The 12,941-nt window shown below is 38.6% G+C and overlaps 2 protein-coding genes and 1 non-coding gene across 5 annotated transcripts in view; 1 reads left to right on the top strand and 2 right to left on the bottom strand.

The window, feature by feature from the left end:
- The window catches only part of PLEKHO1 (pleckstrin homology domain containing O1), a 154,518-nt gene that overhangs the window by 28,897 nt on the left and 112,680 nt on the right, over positions 1 to 12,941 (top strand). The gene's annotated exons all lie outside the window — the stretch shown is intronic.
- OTUD7B (OTU deubiquitinase 7B) overlaps positions 1 to 12,941 on the bottom strand; it is a 135,874-nt gene that overhangs the window by 106,529 nt on the left and 16,404 nt on the right. For all 3 annotated transcript variants that reach the window (XM_077970379.1, XM_077970329.1, XM_077970426.1), the window contains exon 2: positions 9,412 to 9,508. The gene's annotated coding sequence lies outside the window, so the exon portion shown is untranslated. The remainder of the gene's footprint in view (positions 1 to 9,411; positions 9,509 to 12,941) is intronic.
- Positions 6,013 to 6,084, bottom strand: TRNAA-AGC (transfer RNA alanine (anticodon AGC)). The gene has a single exon. It is a non-coding gene; the product is annotated as a tRNA-Ala (tRNA).

The raw sequence follows: 12,941 nt of genomic DNA, 5'->3' as shown, positions 1-12,941 counted from the left end.
CGTGATCCGCCCACCTTGGCCTCCCAAAGTGCTGGGATTACAGGCGTGAACCACAGAGCCTGGCCTATTCAAAATGTTTTAAACTGTCTTTCAGAAAATATTTATACTTTCTTCTTCATATAAGTGTTACACATTTCTTGTCCAGTTTAGGCTTTTGTTATTCTTATAAATGTAATTTTTTTCTTCTACATTTTTTCATTAGTTATTGCGGCATAAGGGTAGATATTGATTTTCTTTTCCTTATATGGAGCTACTCTCATTAATTCTAATTATTGCACTCTCATTAACTCTAACGAGTGTTTCATTGGTTGTCTTAGATTACCTCTATTGCCTATATGTATAATGATTTTTTGTTGTTTTTTTTTTTTTTTTTTTTTTGAGACGGAGTCTCGCTCTGTCACCCAGGCTGGAGTACAGTCGTGTGATCTCGGCTCACTGCAAGCTCTGCCTCCCGGGTTCATGCCATTCTCCTGCCTCAGCCTCCCGTGTAGCTGGGACTACAGGCGCCCGCCACCACGCCCGGCAAATTTTTTTTTTTTTTTTTTTTTTTTTGTATTTTTAGTAGAGACGGGGTTTCACCATGTTAGCCAGGATGGTCTTGATCTCCTGACCTCGTGATTCGCCCGCCTCGGCCTCCCAAAGTGCTGGGATTACAGGCATGAGCCACCGCGCCTGGCCTGTATAATGATTTTTGTCTCTTCCTTTCCAGTATTTAACTCATTTCTGTCTTTCTTTTCCATTGGCCAAGACCTCTAGAACACTGTTGAATAGCAGCAGTTATAGCAGGCATTTTTTGTGTTATTTATGAAAAGGCTTCTAATGTTTCATAATAAACTGTGATGTTTAAGTTTTTAAACAGATCTCCTGCATCAAATTAAGGAAATTTCCTTTTCCTAGTTTACAATAGCTCTTATCAGGAATGGGAGTTAAATTTTATCAAAAAGGTTTTCAGTATCTTAGAAAGATGATCTTTTTTATTATTTTTCTTTCAGTATACTGAACATATTCTTAATGTCAACCACAGTTGGATCAAACCTACTTGGTTAATTCAGTTCCTTCAATTCAACAAATATTCATGTACTTAATATATGCCAGGCAGCTTTCTGACCACTTAGCTTCTATTAAAGGAACTCACAATGATTCCTACCCTCATGGAGCTTATATTCTAGTAGATATCCATGATCTATATTTCTTTTAACCTGTTGTTGAATTAAAATTGCAATTTTGATTTAATATTTTTATATTTACATTTATAAATGAGATTGATACAAGTATTTATTTTGTGCCATACTTGTTTGCTTCTCTTATTAAGGTTTACCTTACAGAAATATATTGCAAATGTCTCATTATTTTCTATGCTATGGAAATGTGAAAGTAGCAAATGAATTTCTCTCTTCTTTAGAGATTATCTATAACTTGCCTATAAAATCACCTAGATTTGAGACCTTTTCTTTTCCTTTTTTTTTTTTTTTTTTTGAGATGGAGTCTCACTCTGTAACCCAGGCTGGAGTGCAATGGTGCAGTCACTGCTCACTGCAACCTCTGCCTCCCAGGTTTAAGCCATTCTCCTGCCTCAGCCTCCCAAATAGCTGGGATTACAGGCACCCGCCACCACGCCCAGATAATTTTTGTATTTTTAGTAGAGACCGGGTTTCACCGTGTTGACCAGGCTGGTCTCAAATTTGTGACCTCAAGAGATCTGCCCTCCTTGGCCTCCCAAAGTGCTGGGATTATAGGCGTTAGCCACAGTTCCCGGCCTCTTTTCCTTTTTTTAATTAAAAAAATTTGTTTAATTGTGGTTAAAAAAACACATACAATTTACCATCTTAACAATTTTTAAGTGTACAGTTCAGTCATGTTAACTATATTGTGCTCTATTTCTTCTTCAATATATTTTCTTTTATTATCTTAGATTCCCCACCTCTTTTTGAGTCAATTTTGGTTTGTATATACTTAGACACATTTCACCTAAATTTTAAATGCATTGCTATAAAGTAATATGCAATACATTAGTACGCTTTTAACATCTTCACTATTTCTGTGATTATATCTCCTTTTCATTCCAATGGTTTGTTGTTGTTGTTTTTGTTTGTTTGTTTTGAGACAGAGTCTCACTCTGTTGCTCAGGCTGGACTGCAGTGGTGCCATCGCAGCTCACTGCATCCTCCACCTCCCAGGTTCAAGTGATTCTCATGCCTCAGCTTCCAGAGTAGCTGGGATTACAGGCACACGCCACCACACCCGGCTAATTTTTTGTATTTTTAGTAGAGATGGGGTTTCACAGTGTTGGCTAGGCTGGTCTCAAACTCCTGGCCTCAAGTGATCCATCCACTTCCGCCTCCCAAAGTGCTGGGAAAACAGGAGTGAGCCACTGCACCTGGCCCCGATGCTATTTTTATATTTTCTCTCCTTCTCCATCTTTCTTTTTTTAATCAGACTTGCCAAAGATTGGTCTATTTTATTGATTATCAAAAAATCAGATTTTAGATGAGTGTGCTTTTTATTGTTTGTTTTTTATTTCATTAATTTCTGCTTTTATGTCTTTTAATTCCATCCCCCAACTTTTAAAAGAGTTGTTTGTGATGTTCTTTGCCTAGCTTATTGAGTTTAATGTTTGGTTCATTGATTTTCAATCTTTTATGTTGAGTGCATTTCTAAAGCTATACATTTTCTTTTGAATGTCACTTTCTGTACACTATAGGTTTTGCTTTGTAATGTTTTCAGTATTGTCTTTAATTTCCATTGTGATTTACCCTTTAACTCAAGAGTTCTTTCCCTTCCTTCCTTCCTTCCTTCCTTCCTTCCTTCCTTTTCTTTCTTTCAGACAGAGTCTCACTCTGTTACCCAGCCTGGAATGCAGTGGCGTGGACTCGACTCACTGCAACCTCCATCTCCCAGATTCAAGCAATTCTTGTGCCTCAGTCTCCTGAGTAGCTGAGATTACAGGCGCCCACCACCACACCCAGCTAGTTTTTGTATTTTTAGTAGACATGGGGTTTCACCATGTTGGCCAGGCTGGTCTCAAACTCTTGACCTAAGGTGATCTGCCCCCCCATCAGCTTCCCAAAGTGCTGGGATTACAGGTTTGAGCCACCGCACCCGACCCCAAGAGTTCTTTTTACCTTACAAGCGGATAGTTACCTTTTTAGTTACCTGTTGGCATTATACATATTTTTTTCCTCCTACTCCTCCCTTTACACTCATTTCCATCCAGAGAACTAGTCCTCCACTTCAGGGCTGAGACTCCCAAGACTGGCCCCATCCACTGCGCTAATGAGCAGCATGCCCTCATTTCACCCTGCTCCTTCTTGTAAGAGTCATTTTACACATTTGTCTTTCCCACTTAGCTGAGGCCCTAAGGTAAAGAATTTAGAGATCTTTCCCACTCATTAAGGCCCTAAGGTAAGGAATTCAGAATGTATCTCTGAATAATTCACATTCAGAAATGTAAGAAACTCAGTTTTAAAACAGAAAAAATGTATATCACTATGTCTATATAGTAGTTATAGCCAATGTCCCTAAACAAAATTGTCCAATGGTGTAAAGGAATTAGTAAGAATATCTAGGATTTCCAGGTTCAGATTTCAAATCTCATATTAAAATAGATAACATTATTTGTTCTTAAACTAAATTCTTCACATAAAATACATTTGGAAATGTATTCAGAGATACATTTCAAACAATGATTCTCAAAGCAAAGTCCAGAGACCTTTGCACCAGAATCGCCAGTGGTACTATTATAAGTGTACATACTGAGCCCCATCTCAGATCTATTAAGTCAGAATCTCTGAGGGGGGGCTCAGGGATCTCCATTTTTAACAAGCACCCCCAAGATGAGTTTATTCTAGCACACTGAAGTTTGACAACTATTTCTCTAAATGATACCCTGATAAGCTTCAGTTAAGTACAGAGCAGGTCAACTAGGTAGAAAGGCATTAGGACCCGTGTCATATAAAGAATTTTAAAGGAACCTAGGATATTTAGTACTAAAAACAAACAAACAAAAAGAATTGGTTGGCAGAACATGAGAGATGCCACTGATGTAAAAAATACTTTAGATTTATTCCATACAGCTTTTGGAGGGTAAGTTCAAAGGGTAGAAATTAGAAGGAGATAGATTTTGGCTTTAATGTAAGGAAAAGATTTCCAACAATTCGAGCTCTTCAAAAATGGAATAGACTTATTGTGAATTCGTGAGTTCACCCTTATTTGGACATAGTCAAGTAGATGATGAATGACTTTATGCCAGAGATGTTGAAGAGGGACTTTTACATCAAACTTTAGTTGATCGCTACATTCCCTCCCAACTCAGGATTCTTAAGATTCTCTAATTTTAGGAACATGAGTTCAATATGAGTTATAATTATTATAACATTTTTCAGATGATACTAGAAGCCCATTTCCTCATAGTCAAGGATGCAGACACATTTAGTGATTTAACACAATGTATATAAAAACTGGCCTGAGGCTGGACACCATAGCTCACACATGTAATCCCAGCACTTTGAAAGGTTGAGGCTAAAGGATTACAAGATCACTTCAGCCCAGGAGTTCAAGACCAGCCTGGGAAACAGAGAGAGACCCCTCCCCCACAAATTTTAAAAAATTATTCAAGTATGATGGCACGTGCCTGTAGTCCCAGCTACTCAGGAGGCTGAGGTAGGAGGACCTCTTGAACCCAGGAGGTCAAAGCTGCAGTAAGCCATGATAGGGTCACTACACTCCAGCCTGGGCAAGACTCTATCTCAAAAACATAATAAAATAAACTAAAATAAAAACTGGTCTGAGTAAATAAAATCTCACACAATGTTTTTGTTTTCAAATTTAAGAGTTTTTAAAGGTTTATTTTATTTTTTTATTTTTTGAGACAGAGTCTCACTCTGTTGCCTAGGCTGGAGTGTGGTGGCATGATCTTGGGTCACCGCAATCTTCGCCTCCCAGGCTCAAGTGGTTCTCCTGCCTCAACCTCCCAAGTAGCTGGGATTATAGGTGCATTCCACAATGCCTAATTTTTGTATTTTTAGTAGAGATGGGGTTTCACCATGTTGGCCAGGCTGGTCTCGAACTCCTGACTTCAAGTGACCCACCCGCCTCGACCTCTCAAAGTGCTGGGATTACAGACATGAGCCACCTGTTACATTACAGGCATGGGCCCATCACCTGGGGTGGTGGTGCACGCCTGTAGTCCCAGCTACTTGGGAGGCTGAGGAAGGAGAATTGCTTGAACCCAGGAGGCAGAGGTTGCAGTGAGCCAAGATCACACCACTGCACTCCAGCCTGGGCAACAGAGCAAGATTCCGTCTCAAAATAATAATAATAATAAATAAAAATAAAGTTCAAGGATATGTAGCAAAGAAAATTAGTTACAACAACCCAATAGTACAGTCTGTCTATAAAATAAACACATCTACTCCTTCCAACTTCATAAGGGTAAAAAATAAGAGTTTAAAATATGAAGCAGAGATAAGATTTCATAGTTACCTGTGAAAATAGCTCTCCAATTGTGTGTCTTTAAATTGGCAGGGGAAAAAAAGAAACTCAGTTTTAAAACAGAAAAATTATATATCATTATGTCTATATACTTGTTATAGCCAATGTCCCTAAACAGAAAATTGTTCAGTGGTGCAAGAGAATTAGTAACAATACCAAGAATTATTAGATTCAGATTTCAAATCCCATATGAAAATAAACAATATTATTTGTTCTTAAACTAATTTTTTTTTTTTCTTGCACTGTCACCCAGGCTGGAGTGCGGTGGCATGATCTCACCTCACTGCAACCCCCGCCTTCCTGGTTCAAGCGATTGTCGTGCCTCAGCCTCCTGAGTAGCTGAGATTACAGGTGTGTGCCACTGTGACCAGCTAATTATTTTATATTTTTAGTAGAAACAGGGTTTCACCATGTTGGCCACGCTAGTCTCAAACTCCTGACCTCTACCGATCTGCCCACCTCAGCTTCCCAAAATGCCGAGATTACAGGTGTGAGCCACCGTGTCCAGAAAGAAAACCTTTGTGGAGGTGCTGGGGATTGAACCCAGGGCCCCATGCATGCTAAGCATGCACTCTACCACTGAGCTACATCCCCTTTAATTCTTAACATCAGAAATATTATTCAACAGACACATATCAGAGTTGAGGGAAATTATTGGAAAATTGAGACAAAAAAAGCATAGAGAAAGTTAATTTATTTTCTAGACAGAACTCTGCTAGTATTAGAATTAAGTACTTTAATTAGATAGTAATTTACTTGCTTTCTTGTACCTTATGTCATCTTCTCTAGTCTGTTATATAGTCCTAACACGTATTAAATAGCAAAAACAAATTATATATTTTGCATGATCAGTATGTTACAACATTAAGATCAGACTAATAATACAAGTCATCTACTCCACTGCCAATTTTTATACTCCCTGCAATCTTACAGCACATCCTCATATGAACAAAAAGGCTTTATATTTATCTTACAAAGGATATAAACATCAATTTATAAAAAAGAGACACAAGCCTTATATAGTTAAAAGTAATATAATTAACATGATTACAAAAACATTTCTTTTTTTTTTTTTTTTTTTTTTTTTGAGACGGAGTCTTGCTCTGTAGCCCTGGCTGGAGTGCAGTGGCCGGATCTCAGCTCACTGCAAGCTCCGCCTCCCGGGTTTACGCCATTCTCCTGCCTCAGCCTTCGGAGTAGCTGGGACTACAGGCGCCCGCCACCTCGCCCGGCTAGTTTTTTGTATTTTTAGTAGAGACGGGGTTTCACGGTGTTAGCCAGGATGGTCTCGATCTCCTGACCTCGTGATCCGCCCGTCTCGGCCTCCCAAAGTGCTGGGATTACAGGCTTGAGCCACCGCGCCCGGCCTACAAAAACATTTCTAACAAAGCAGAGGAAATAGTTATATTGCTTGTAGTTCTATTAAGAGTTTATTGAAGCATTAAAAATAATTTCAAAACAATAAAATACAAAGGCAAATATCCAAATAGTTTTGTATGGATCTTGCATTCACTTTTCCTTGATCCAACCTAGGTTTAATTCCTATGGCCTACAGGATGGCTTAGATAAGGAAGAAGCTAAAAATTGGCTGTTACAAAGTTGCAGTTGTGTGGCATATGGGTAATCTACATAACTGAAGTTGAAGGGACAAATGCAATCTTCCCCACAAAACCTGCTTTTCCCGCAGTCCATTGTCACAATCCCAAGTCCAGCTACTTCCTCAACATCTCCATCTCCCTAGCTAAAACCTCCCATCTCTCATCTGGGTTGTTGTAAAGGCTCCTAACTAACCTCACCTCTTTTGCCTTTGCCCTCTATGATTAATTCTCAACTCAGTAGCCAGACTGATCCTTTCCTCAAAGCTCTCCAGTGGCATCCTTTTTTTTTTTTTTTTTTTTAGTAGAGACGGGGTTTCACCATGTTGGCCAGGATGGTCTCGATCTCCCGACCTCGTGATCCACCCGCCTCAGCCTCCCAAAGTGCTGGGATTACAGGTGTGAGCCACCATGTCCGGCCTCCAGTGGCATTCTTATTCAAAATAAAAGTCAATATCCTAGGCTGGGCATGGTGGCTTACGCCTGTAATCCCAGCACTTTGGGAGGCTGAGATGGGTGGATCACTTGAGGTCAGGAGTTCAAGACCAACCTGGCTAACATGGCAAAACTCCATCTCTACTAAAAATACAAAAATTAACTGGGCATAGTGGCGGGCGCCTGTAGTCCCAGCTACTTGGGAGGCTGAGGCAGGAGAATTGCTTGAACCCGGGAGGCAGAGGTTGCAGTGAGCCAAGATCACGCCACTGCACTCTAGCCTGGGCGACAGAGCAAGATTATGTCTTGGAAAAAAAAAAAGTCAATATCCTTACAACTGGGTCCTACACCAACTATTCCCCATTTTCCATCTTCCACTCTCAATGACTCAGTTCCAGCTACCCTGGCCAGTGCTTTGCTGTTTTATGAACAGCCCACTCTCACCTCAGGGATTTAGCAATTGCTCTTTCCTTTATCTAAAAAATTTTCATCTAGATTCCGTGTATCTTATTCCAAACATCCTTCAGGTTTTTGCCCAGTGTTCATTTTTCAGCAAATGATCTCCTAACCACCTCATTTATAACTGCAAAACTTATGCATCTCAAGACCCCCCCAACCTCCTTCTTTAAACTTGTTTTTGCTCTATAGAACTTACCACCACATGATTAGTATATATTTTGCTTATTTTGTTTACCGTCTGATTGTGCTCCCTAGATTATAAGACAGATTAGGGATTTTTGTCTGTTTTTTTAAATCCTATATTTCCATGGCTAGCACATAGTAGGTATTCAACAAATACTTGTTGAATATATGAACATCCTCTATAAATTCTCTAGTAACCAGTGTCGAGAACTACATGCCTATGTAGGTGACCCAAACACTTCCTCTAAGAACTGTATAGAAAAATAACTTCAGGCCAGGCGTGGTGGCTCATGCCTGTAATCCTAGCACCTTGGGAGGCCGAGGCAGGTGGATCACAAGGTCAAGAGATCAAGACCATCCTGGCCAACGTGGTGAAACCCCATCTCTACTAAAAATACAAAAATTAGCTGGGCATGGTGGCACATTCCTGTAGTCCCAGCTACTCGGGAGGCTGAAGCAGGAAAATCACTTGAACCCAGGAGGCGGAGGTTGTGGTAAGCCTAGATCGCACCACTGCACTCCAGCCTGGTGACACAGCGAGACTACGTATCAAAAAAAAAAAAAAAGGAAAAAATAAAAATAACTTCATTTAATTTAAACATCTTAATTAAAAATAGCAGCATTCAAGTAAACATTCACATAACAACTACACAATCATTCTCTTTACTTCTTTCCTACCTTAAGCCTTGATGCCATCACTACTTCCAGAAAAAAAAAAAATAACGTATCAAAAAAAAAAGGAAAAAATAAAAATAACTTCATTTAATTTAAACATCTTAATTAAAAATAGTAGCATTCAAGAAAACATTCACATAACAACTACACAATCATTCTCTTTACTTCTTTCCTACCTTAAGCCTTGATGCTATCACTACTTCCAGAAAAAAAAAAAATAGTTTCTAAATATCCCACAGAAGAAAACAAGGTAATGTTAATATAAATACTCTGCCCCTACATTTATGCATTCTTCCCTCAAAAATTTTATAAATTCCACACCCTTCCACCAGAAGTTAAAGAAAGGAGATGTATCCTCCCACTTTCGGAAATGCTTTAACCAAAATTAAAGAAAGAATGAACAAGCTATCCGTAGGAACCCATTCATCGACAGAAAGGAGAAACATTTCCTAAGAAATGTCAAAGACAAATGACTCTGGATGTAACACCATTTGGGGGGTTTCATACCAGTGCTAACACGGAGACATAATATTATTACATTTATATTAATAAGGCTGGGTGTAGTGGCTCATACCCGTAATCGCAGAACTTTGGGAGGCTGAGGCAGGAGGATATCCTGCTTGAGGACAGGAATTCAAGACGAGCCTGGGCAAAATAGTGAGACCCCGTCTCTACACAAAACAAATAAATAAACAGCACAGTGAAAAGATTGCTTGAGCTCAGGAGTTCAAGGCTGCAGTGAGCTATGATTGTACCACTGCACACCAGCCTGGGGAAGAGCATAAGACCTTGACTCTTAAAAAAAATTTGTATTAACATACTACTTCCAGAAATTAAACAAGACATACACAGTATGTGGATGTAAACAAAGAGAATGATTTCCATGTGCAAAACATAAAACTCACAGATTAATAACTGAAGTTTCCTAGTTTATTTTCTTGTTTTATTTTTAAAAAATTATTTTTTGAGACAGTCTCACTCTCCCAGGCTGGAGTGCAGTGGCATGATCTCAACTCACTGCAACCTCTGCCTCACTGGTTCAAGCAATTCTCCTGCCTCCGCCTCCTGAGTGACTAGGATTACAGGCACCCGCCACCACACCCGCCTAATTTTTGTATTTTTTTTTTTCAGTAGAGACAGGGTTTCACCATGTTAGCCAGACTGGTCTCGAACTCCTAACCTCAAGTGATCTGTCTGCCTCAGCCTCCCAAAGTACTGGGATTACAGATGTGAGCCACCATGCCCAGTCTATTCAGAGGTCTAGTAAACTTAAATCAGTTCTGAAGCTTTTCTAGATAGCAGTAGTAAAACACACTATAAATCAGGTTACCTGGTTCTCAATTCAATGTTCTTTTCATTCTCTCATGCTACTCTCTAAATTTGAATGTTCTCTTGACCAGGAATAAAATTATTCCATATATCTGAGTTGAAACTACTGTATCGCCAGGAAATAAAATAAAGTCTAACTTCCCAATATTATTCCTAAATTAAATTGTGGTTAGTCAGGATGTTGCTACATACTTTTAATAATAACTGAAAATTGAAGCAGAAAAAACTGCAATTCACTATTACTTGTATATTTTGTGCCACGAACAGATCTCAGTTTTGTCACTTATTAGGGGACATTATCTTAATGTCTCTAAGCTTTTATTTTCTTTTTCTCTCTTTCTTTTCTTTTTTTTTTTTTTTTTTTTTTTTTTTTTTTTTTTTTTTTTGAGACAGGGTGATTACAGGCTTAACCTCTTGGGCTCAAGCAATCCTCCTGCCTCAGCCTCCCAAGTAGCTAGGACCACAGGTGCACACCACCACGCAGCTAATTTCTGTATTTTTTTTGTAGAGACGGGGTTTTACCATGTGCTCAGGCTGGTCTCAAACTACTGGGCTCAAGTGATCCACCCGCCTTTGCTTCCCAAGTGCTGGAATGACAGGAATGAGCCACCGTGCCCAGCCCTATTTTCTCATTTTTAAAAAAGAGAAGTTATTGTTTCAAAATATGTTGTACATGAGGCCAGGTGTAGTGGCTCATTCCTGTCATCCCAGCACTTCGTGAGGCTGAGGCAGGAAGGTAGCATGAGTCCAGGAGTTCGAGACCAGCCTGGGCAGCACAGTGACACACCCATCTGTACAAAAAATTTTAAAAAATTCTCTAGGCATGGTGTTACGTGCCAGTAGTCCCAGCTACTCAGGAGGCTGGAGGGTCACTTGAACCAGGGAGGTCAAGGCTGCAGTGAGCCATGATTATGCCACTGTACACCAGCCTGGGCAATCCAGGGAGAACTGTCTCAAAAAAAAGCACATTTCACATGATAAATATTACAATTTTTGTCAATTAAAAATAAATATTTATCTCTCATATCCCAGGAAATCAAGTAAAAATAAATAAAATAAAAGAAATAAATGAATAAAATTTAAACAATTAAAAGAAGATAGCACTACTACTTATGTCTTTGAGTTGTGAGAAAAATGCACAGAAAGTACTTAGCACATGGCCTAACACATATATATATTCATAGTGACAGATACACTACTGTCAATTGCAGTCAGACATGAATGGAAATTATAATCAGATTCCCACCTTGCAAACTTTAGATGTGACTTCATATTAATTCAACAAATCTTCCAAGTCAGAATGCTTGTTGATTTGAATCTTAGAGCAATTATTTTTATCGTCCTTAAGAAATGAAAATATAATGTAATAGTAAACTCATGCAATGACTTAATAAATTTAAAGCCATAAACAGACTAAATCCAACACTAAACAAGCATTTTGCAATCTATTTTGGCCAAAACAATGCATTTTCCCTCATTCATGTAACAATGACTCAGTGTGCCAGCTCCCAATGTTACAAAGCCTGTTCTTGGTGATTCAAGGGTGCCCTCTGTCTGACGGCTGAAAAAATACAAACCCAAATTTAAAACTTTGTAAAAACATGCTTTCTCAAGTAAATTCTTAATCAACAGTTCTGTGAAATTGATCCTGTCTTTAATCACTGCTGGCAGATAGTCCTTAAAACAAACAAACAAACAAACAAACAAAAAAAACAACCAGGTGCAGTGGCTCATGCCTGTAATTCCAGCACTTTGGGAGGCTAAGGAGGGTGGATCAACTGAAGTTAGGAATTCAAGACCAGCCTAGGTAACATGGTGAAACCCTGTCTCTACTAAAAACACAAAAATTAGCTGGGCATGGTGGCAGGAGCCTATAATCCCAGCTACTCAGGTGGCTGAGGCAAGAGAATTGCTTGAATCCAGGAAGCAGAGGTTGCAGTGAACCGAGATTGCGCCATTGCACTCCAGCCTGGGCAATAGAAGCTAGACTTTGTCTCAAAAAAAAAAGAAAAAAAAAACCACCACCACCAACAAATGTCATGTCATTTGTTACAAGAGCACAAGAAAGTCATGTCTACATCTCTGTAATTTATCTAGAAATTTGGAAATTCCATGATATTTTTCTCAAAATTTATTCCATATCATTCAATGAAATTATTGACATGAATCACCTAGATAAGTTTATTGCTCTCTTTTTTTGTTCTGTCCATGTAAAACTCTGTACTTTATTTAACATGTCATTGTAGCGGTTTGCTCCGTAGTAAGTATCACCAACATTAAATATTTATTGGGTATCTTCTGTGTGCGGTACACAATACTAGGTGAAAAGGATGGAAAAAACCATTCTCTATCCTTAAAGAAGTAACAATCTAGTTTCTAAAACAAGACATATAAAAAGGATGTGTACAAAAATATATGGTGAAATCCTCACTAAAAAGTATGTTTCTTTCCATCTGCTTCCACCTTAAGGAAGTTATTCAACTTCTTTGAACCTCAGTTTATCTGGAATATAAAAGTAATATCTACCTTAAAGGAAAGTCGCAAAGGTTAATTCAGATATCTGTAAAAGTCTCAGCACATAGTAAAAGCTTAATGAAAGATAGTTGTTATTATTTCTACTATTATTAAGAGAATAATCTTAAATAATAGTGTCCTACATTAAAGACATTTTATTTGCTTCAAATGGAAAGACATGTAAATAAAAAAGTTTATGCTTTACTTTTACAATATTAAACATTCTTTCTAGTTAAGAAAAACAGTGATCTTGATTAAATG

Source organism: Macaca mulatta, chromosome 1 (assembly GCF_049350105.2).
Source record: "Macaca mulatta isolate MMU2019108-1 chromosome 1, T2T-MMU8v2.0, whole genome shotgun sequence".
Classification (NCBI taxonomy): domain Eukaryota; kingdom Metazoa; phylum Chordata; class Mammalia; order Primates; family Cercopithecidae; genus Macaca; species Macaca mulatta.
This window is presented reverse-complemented; position numbering and strand designations above follow the sequence as displayed.